The sequence below is a fragment of the Geospiza fortis genome, unplaced genomic scaffold (assembly GCF_000277835.1).
Source record: "Geospiza fortis unplaced genomic scaffold, GeoFor_1.0 scaffold115, whole genome shotgun sequence".
Lineage (NCBI taxonomy): Eukaryota > Metazoa > Chordata > Aves > Passeriformes > Thraupidae > Geospiza > Geospiza fortis.
In genome coordinates, this window is record NW_005054499.1 from 414,936 (window position 1) to 423,724 (window position 8,789).

Below are 8,789 nucleotides of genomic sequence, written 5' to 3' on the forward strand. Positions count from 1 at the left end.
TGATATTTACATTGATGTCACTGATCCAATTTATCCTTTCTTTGCAGACCCTGGGATTCTTTTTTAAGGATGCTATCAAGAAGTTTGTTGTGACTCAGTGTATTCTGTTGCCAGTGACATCCCTTCTGCTTTACATTATTAAAATAGGGGGAGACTATTTTTTTATCTATGCCTGGCTCTTCACATTAGTTGTTTCCTTGGTGAGTATGAGAAGATGTTTGGGTTTCTTCCAGACTCCAGCTTACTGGCATGGCTCAGCGTGCTAAATGCAGCTGAAAGGAAATGAAGAAAAATCTAAATCTCCTGTGAATTTTAATATCTACAAACTTTAACAGAGTGTCTTGCTCTCAATGTACTTGTTCAGGAATAGTAGCTCATATTAGTTGTCCACATTAATGTCATATATATCTAATCTGTTTAATACTGGAGTATCTTCATCAAGTGAAAGAGAAGCACTTATAAAGCTTTAGAATAGGTACTGGAAATACAGCACTGTGTGGTGATCTGTTTTCCTTTCTCCTGAATGTAGAGGTGAGAACCAGAACAAATGCAGCTGAAGCCACGTTTCTCCCTCTCACTTTCCTATCACAAACTAGTATTTTATTTTTGCTCTGCCTGCACCTTCCCACTGAGCTGTCCACATAGATTTTGTTCTTAGGTTCTACAGATACTTTAGAACTTGATATAACAGGGTTTGGTCTATCTTTTATACTACAAAAGCTAGAAAATGAAACATCTTGGCAGAGCTGCAAACTGCTGTATTGAAAGAACATTTTCCTGGCTCCCTCTTCTCCTCTAAGCCCCTTCCACCCCTGAGGTTTAAGTCCATGCTTAGACAATTGCTGTGTTGCCACCTCACTGCAACTTCATAGGGTTTCAGGCCTTGATGTGTTTGAACAGCCTTTGACGTGCAAAATCATCCTAAGAGGTGTTAGATTTACCCTTTAGAGTCTGGTTTTGGGAAAAATTCCAGTTCCATAACTCTGTAATCAGAGTTAGAGTTGCATCCTCCTACTAGTCTGTCATGCCTGCTGGTTCCAAGGCATTGCACAAAGATCTGAGATAAAACCTGAAAATTTGGCCTCACATGCTGTATGGTCTGAAACAGTAGTCTGGGCTGAAAAGCTGATTTTTCTACACTATGAAATACCCTCCTACACCTTCTGCAAAATATCTGCAGAGGTTTAAGCCCCTAAAAATTACAGTAACAAAACTTATTTTAGTGGTGTTTCATATTGATGCCCTCACTTGCTGTGACTTTGTAAAAGTCAATTTTTCTGATTTTCGATTTCATTGGACTTTTTCAGCAGTGCACACACTGTCAAAAGTCCAGGTGCTTGTTTTCAGTGAAGTAAAATGTATCAAGATAATTTTGAATTTAATGTTGATGTCCATTTGCCTCTCATGTCCTGCTCCTTTTTCGCTAACCAGAATTTAAACTTCTAAAGCAAACAAATAAATAAAAATAATATTGTGGTGATCCAGAGTGTGAGGAAAGGGAGTTCAGCTTTCCTTTCCATCACATTATTCTAGTTCTGGCTTTCTCAGCTGGGCTGCAGCTGATGCCAGTTTGAAGAGTCGCAGGTGCACTGTAGTGATGTTTTTAGGTCAGGGCTATTAGTCATTGTGGAGCCAGAGGCATCAGGCAAACAACTGCCTTAGCCCTGCAGACAGCTGGGAGACAGAAAGAAAACAGGGGACATAAAATTTCTTTCCTCTTTTTAGACAGTTGTTTTGCAAGTTAGCAGGAATTAGTCCCACTTTTTCTATCTCTTGGTTTCTTCATCTCTTCAGCTGAGTATGAAACACTTCAGAGCTTTCTAGGATTGGTGGAAGTGACAGCCTTTCACTGATGAGCTCCCTGTTCCCAGAGGCTTTGTCTTCTGCACTGTTCACAGCAGTTCTGCTCAGGTGTGTAGGTGGTTTGTGCACAGTTTGCTGAAATGTGGTTTGTGCACAGTTTGCTGAGCTGTGGACTGTCCACCAGACAAAGCAGCTCATAGGGAGCCTGCCCATAGATCCCACTTCATACAGGACTCTGCTTTATGAAGTGTTTTTTTCTGAAATTGTGCCCTCTTTCTGAACTTTTTGCTCCACCTTTAGTACTAAACAGGTTTGCATGCGCTGTTCTTAATATCTGCATGTGTTGCAGGTGCTTGTTACAATCTATGCAGACTATATTGCACCTTTGTTTGATAAATTCATTCCACTTCCGGAGGGAGAGCTCAAGCAACAAATTGAAACAATGGCAAAGAACATTGACTTCCCATTGACTAAGGTGTATGTTGTTGAAGGTGAGGTTTTGTTATTTTTTTAAATAAAAAGGCTTTGTAGTTTTAATTTTATGGGGTTTTAGCATTGATTGTGGGTGCTATAGTAGGGCAGTATTGCTCAGATACTGCAATACTTGCCAATGTCTGTAGCATTTTCCTGAAGCTCAGTGCACAACTTGAACTCATCTTCTGGTTGGAAGCATTTTCCTGGGTCTGTGAATGGAAATACACAGCTTGGTCAGGAGTGGAAGCACAAAAATAGTCAAGATTATCGTTTTAGAACTGTGAAACAAAGGGAATAGCTGTTTCCATTCACATTTGCTGGCACATTTGAAAGAATTCTACATAATTTGGCACAGGTTCTTTGTCTGGAGCAGTGTCAATTCAGAATGCTCTTTCCACTCTAAATCTGAAATTGCAGTAGGGTTAGCTTTTCTTCTTGGACATTAGATGTTGATAATTGCTCTTATGGTTTTAGTGCTTTTAGTAATTACATGCTACATTTCTCTATTGGAGTCATCATTACTTAGATTTTAGAATATGCTTCAGCTTCCAAACAGATCTGCTTGAGTTTGTCTACAGTTCATTTGGGGACTTTAAGAATTCCTCTGGAAAAATCTGATCTGTCATACTGTGCAGACTTCAGTGCATGGGATTATTCAGATCATGGTGTTTCAATTTTCCCCATCAGGTTCTAAGCGTTCCTCCCACAGCAATGCTTATTTCTATGGATTCTTCAAGAACAAGCGGATAGTACTCTTTGACACACTCCTGGAAGACTATTCTGCTTTGAACAAAGAACCAGCAGAAGGAGAAGATGGTGAGAATGAAGAAACAAAGTCTAAAACCAAAGTGAGTTTGTCTTTCATTGTGTTGTTTAGATTAACTTCTTAGTGGGATATTCTCTTGTTTTTTCTAATGTATTTTAAAGGTCTCAAGTAAGTTGCTAAAACCCAGACTGTAATGATTTCAACACCAAAGTATGCCTGGTTTGCTTATTGGAATTTCTTGGGCAGTGTGAGTTGTGCAGATAGCACCAGAGACTGTAAAAATCCACATGGGCTTTAGCAAAACATTTGTTCCCTGCACATAAAAACTAGGTCTGAATAAGGGACCTCTTCAGGGTTTTAGCTCATCTTCTCTTGGGACTGCCATACCACAGGTTCCCTTTGAAGGAAATACTTTTCATTCTTACTGTGTCATTTGTGTGCCTTTTACTACATGCAGAGATTCTGGTGCAGGAGGACAGACAGATGTACATCCTCCCATGCTCTGCTCAAGAACAGGATGGTGGCCTGGCACTGGCCTCTCCTTTGATGTGCAGCTGCACATGAGTCTGCTGGAACAGCTGTTGTGGCCTCAGAAGAGTATGGAAATGACTAAAGCTAATAGAATACTTTCTGAATTACCTGAAGGAGTTATTCTGAGAAAAACAAATGGCCTAGTGCAGCCTAAGGTTAGGCTAATGTCCAGATTGTTGTTCAGTCCAGCTTCTGTTCCTTGACACCATGTCAGTGGTATTTATTTGCAGGGAATGCCCCAAGGAAGGCAGGAATTATGCATCTAACTCCATGTTCTCAGAAGGTTAATTTAATACTTTATAATACTATATTCTATTAAAGAATACTATACTATACTAAAGAAGTCCTGACACAGCTTGGCCCTGATTGGCCAATGAGTGAAAACAACTCACAGCAGAATCCAATGAAACAATCACCTATGGATAAACAATCTCCAAACACATTCCACATGAGCACAACACAGGAGAAGCAAGTGTGATCAGAATTGTTTCCCTTTTCTCTGAGGCTTCTCAGCTTCCCAAGAGAAAAATCCTGGGCAAAGGGATTTTTTCAGAGAATGTGAATGCCACCTCCAGGGTTTTGTTTGGCAAATACTGCAGAAGCGGGGAGGGCATGTTGAGCTCACCTGATCTAGTCATAATGAGAGTGTGTTCCATTTCAACAGGTTCTTCAGCCTTTGTGTTTGCTTCTGACTTGCTAATGGAACTTTGAAGGTGCAGATGTCCTTCCTAATTACAGCTTTAAGGCCTGTCATGGGGCTTTTTGAAGAGGACAGCTCCTTTTAAAAGGAGCAGTACTGCCTTGGGAGGAAGGCTACATGTTGAATGTTGAAGGAAAGTAGGAATAGGGCTTTGCTCTCAATGCTCCTCTGAAAGTCTGCAGCTCTGAATACCTGTTTGCAGTGTCATGCTTTGCTTGAGTAAAGAAACAGGATGAGAAGGGATAGGAGAGTGTTTGGAAGGCAAAACTTCCAGTGTTCTTTCAGGTTTGCATCAGCATGTCTGCATACCTAGAAATAAGAGAACACCACCTTGTAGTAGAAATCTTCTTAACCTTAAAAGGTTTTATTTCTGTAAGTATCTTCATGAAAAAGGCTCAACACAAAATTACCTGTGTGTTTCTCGTATTAGAAGGGAATGGCCTGGTCTAGGGACATTTAAGTGATCAAGAAAAAAACAAATTAGTGAGAAATTAATTTGGTTGTGTTCAGACATACCTGATAATACTTCTGCTTTGTTATTCCCTCAGAATAAGAAACAAGGATGTAAAAATGAAGAAGTTCTGGCTGTACTTGGTCATGAATTGGGTCACTGGAAACTAGGTCATACTGTCAAAAATATAATCATCAGCCAGGTAAGTTATTTTAAACTGGTTTTTTTTTTCCTGGAGCATCTGTAATTGTAGCTGTTTCCAAATACCCTTTTCCAGATTTGTTAGTGTACATTCACCTGATGCATTTACACCGTGTGACAGGAAGTTGCTCTGGATCACACCCATCCTTATTTTCTGTTCTGTGTGTTTCAATAACAAACAATATTCTGGCACCTTCTATTTTACTCTAAAAAGACCAAAAAACCACTTGGACAGCTAATCACCCGCTCTAGAACACTTGGTAAGGCATGGTCCTGCCTCTTGGCTCTGAAAATCCAGGCAAGCACAATGTTTGTACAGGACACTGCACAGCTTGGATGGAAGCCCAGATTGTTTCCAGGAACAGAAGTACAACACAGCACAGACACATTTTGTTTGGCTTTAAACTTTTCAGAACCTGTACTTAATTCCAAGGAAATGGGTTCTATCCTGTACTCCCTCCTGTCATCTCTTCTGCTTTTTCACCTCCCTTCATTATTTGTTTTTTGCCCCCTGGCAGAAAATAGTGCTTCTTCTGCTGTTGCATTTTCAGAAAGCAGGTAAAGACCAACTGTTTGTTCCTCTCTGTGTATTAGCTCAAAATAATCTACTTGGTTTTTTTTTACAGTGACATCCATGTGCAAATCTATAATGTGATGTTATGTAATGATTTATTTTAATCAAGAATGTTTTTTCTTTTCTCCAGATGAATTCCTTCCTTTGCTTCTTCTTGTTTGCTGTGCTAATTGGTCAAAAAGAACTCTTTGCTGCATTTGGTTTCTATGACACCCAGCCTACCCTGATAGGCTTGATGATTATTTTCCAGTTCATTTTTTCACCTTACAATGAGGTAAATTGTTTTCAAGACATAGACTCTGGAGTATCATCCTATTTAAATAATGATTCTGTTTTGTCAGGGGAAGTTTGACTTTCTAGGGGTTGTGTTGGGTGTCTCATTTTGATAATCAGGCTTAGTGCTGCATGTTGGGCAGCTCTCCCAGTTTCAGGTGTGGCTTGGATAAAGCTTAGTGAGATCAATCTGCAGCCACAGCCATGTGTGGGATGTGGGAAGCTAGATTTGGTGATATTTACTGGCACTGAAGGAATGTGCAGATAGCTGAATTTTAAAATAATTTCAAATAATTTTAAAACAATTTTAAAAGCATTTTTAGTAATTTACTGGCACTGAAGGAATTTGCAAATAACTGAATTTAAAAATAATTTTAATGCATTTCTCTCCACAGGTTCTCTCATTTTGTTTGACAGTATTAAGCCGGCGATTTGAGTTTCAAGCAGATGCATTTGCCAAGGAACTTGGGAAGGCCAAGGACTTATATTCTGCTTTGATCAAGCTAAACAAAGATAATTTAGGATTCCCTGTTTCTGACTGGATCTTTTCAATGTGGCATTACTCCCACCCACCCCTTTTAGAAAGACTTCAGGCCTTGAAAGATCCAAAGCAAGAGTGACAGCAATGATTGCTGGTTCAGAGACAGTGCTTCCATCTCAGAAGCAAAGTTCAGAGCTGCTTTTTAATTTTTTTTTAAATGGATAATGCAAATTAAGCACGCTGTTAGCAGCACCACACATCTGAGTATCCTGAAACAGGTATTAAATTATAAATGACTTATTTTTAACAAAAACAAAACTGTGGAACTTAATTTAGAAAAAGTGCTGGGTGAAGACCTTCCCCCCCACCCACCACACTGACTTTTATTTCCATATCATAGTACAGACTTTTAAAGGGAGGAAAACAAGTGTAGACTTCAAAGCACCTTTTTCTTCAGTTTGTGTATGCCTTGAACATTGCTTTTGATCTTTTTTCTATTCTCAGCATTCTGTGAACCTTCCCAGTCTTACCCTCTTCACAGTGAAGAGGCTTTGGGTGACTTGATTTCCTGTATAATGATACTTGTGCTTGCCAGTGTGTTTGAAAAAGCTGAATTCAACTGCAGGCTTTTCTCCTGCATTCATGTCTGTCAGAATGAAAAATGCTACTTAATAAAACCTTCTTTCTCTGAAGTGTGGGAAGAAGGATGAATTATAGCTGAGGATATGTACCATGTCTTCCTTGAAAATGAGAATTATTTAGTAGCATTATAGTGGGATTAGGCTGCTCCTATTGCCCCAGGGCTGCTGGGGGTATGGAAGGGAGAAGAGAATATTACAGAGAATCAGAATGGGACCCACACGTTTGAGAAAATTGCTAATTCTCTCTTGTTCTCCCTTTTTCCACATCTCAGTTCCTCCGTTTCTGTTGTACTTGGCCTAGATTTCTTGTGCATATGGAAGTGTCCAGTTGCTCAGCCAGTGTATTAAAGCCAGGCTTTGATTCTGAGGGGGCTTATCCTCCATTCCATTGAGGGTTTTTCATTAATATCAATCCAGCTGAAATAGTAGCTGAACTTATTCTTCGTCATTGTTCTTATATATAAAAATCCCTACATATAAAAAGCCCAGGAAACAGTTTACCCGCATCAGTTACTGAAGAAAAAGGTGGGTAAACCTGGAAATGGCATTATCTCAGACTTTTCTGATGAAAAATAGGATTATATTTACTTTTGTTGAAGTAAAAATAAGATATAAGTTTGCATGTGCATACAAATGTTTTAACCAGCGTGAATATAAAAACTCCATATAAAAATCAGATTTTCTATCTGTAGTAAATTAAAAAGTTCTGCTCAGCTCTGTACAAAGAGAGGAGTCATCAAAGCAAATTGTCATTGTTTCACGTCAGAATATTCTCATATATTTTATTGTTAGCTTATATTTGTTTTTCTGATCATAGGGAAAAATGCCTTATAAGATGATGGGCACAATGATGTCTTGGGTAAAACAAGATGTTGCTGAAAGCCCTTTGTATGCCTTATTCTAATTGTGTTTATACCCCAGCAAATATGGAGCTAAGCTATAGATACAGATTTAGGAGACAGTTTTACAAATCTGGAGAGCCTATATTTGTCATGTGAACTGTATTTAATAAAAGGCCCTCAAAAAGAAAAGCATTAACTTGAATCTGTCAATTCAGAAGAATAAATAAGTGTGTCAGGTTTTGAATGAGCTGATGGCTGGTTTAAAGCTATGGAAAACGTGAAGTGTGCTCTGTGGAAATAATTTGTCTCATCCATTAGGTAAAAATTGTATGCAAGAACAGAGATGTTCCCCCCACAGATGTTGGAGCCCCTCTGCTCTGGCTGGGAGAGCTGGGGGTGTTCACCTGGAGAAGGCTCCATGGAGACCTTGGAGCCCCTTCCAGGACATAAAGGGGCTGCAAGGGAGCTGAGAGCGACTTTGGACAAGAGCCTAGAGTGACAGGACAGGGATGGGTGGCTTTAAGCTGAAGGAAGGTAGATTTAGATCAGATATTATGAAGAAATTCTTTACTGAGGGACAACCAGCCCAGCCGGTCCTTCCTCAGGTGGCCCAGGGCTTGGAGGAGCCTGGTCTAGTGAGAGGTATCCTTGCCCATGCTTTAAGATGATCTTTAAGGTCCCTTCCAATCCAAACCATTCTATGATAAAATAGGTATAAACGTCTGTCTTTCAAAGCGTTTCGAGGGCCTCCATTTATTCACACAGGACTGTTGTGGCCACAGGGCTCCTTCCTGCTCTGGGCCCCGCTGCTGTGTACGCGGGGCAGGCGCGCCGGCTGGGGAGTGGCGTCAAGGCCGCGTGTGCAGCTCAGTTTGTGATGGCCGGGAGCGATATGCGAGCCCTGTGCCTGCTCAGGCTCCCCGGGAGCGATGTGCCAGCCCCGTGCCCGTTCAGTGCCAGTCCTGTGCCCGCTCAGGCTCCCCGGGGCCCATTCAGTGCCAGCCCCTGCCCGCTCGGGCTCCCCGGGCCCCGCTCATGCCCGGAGCGGCGGC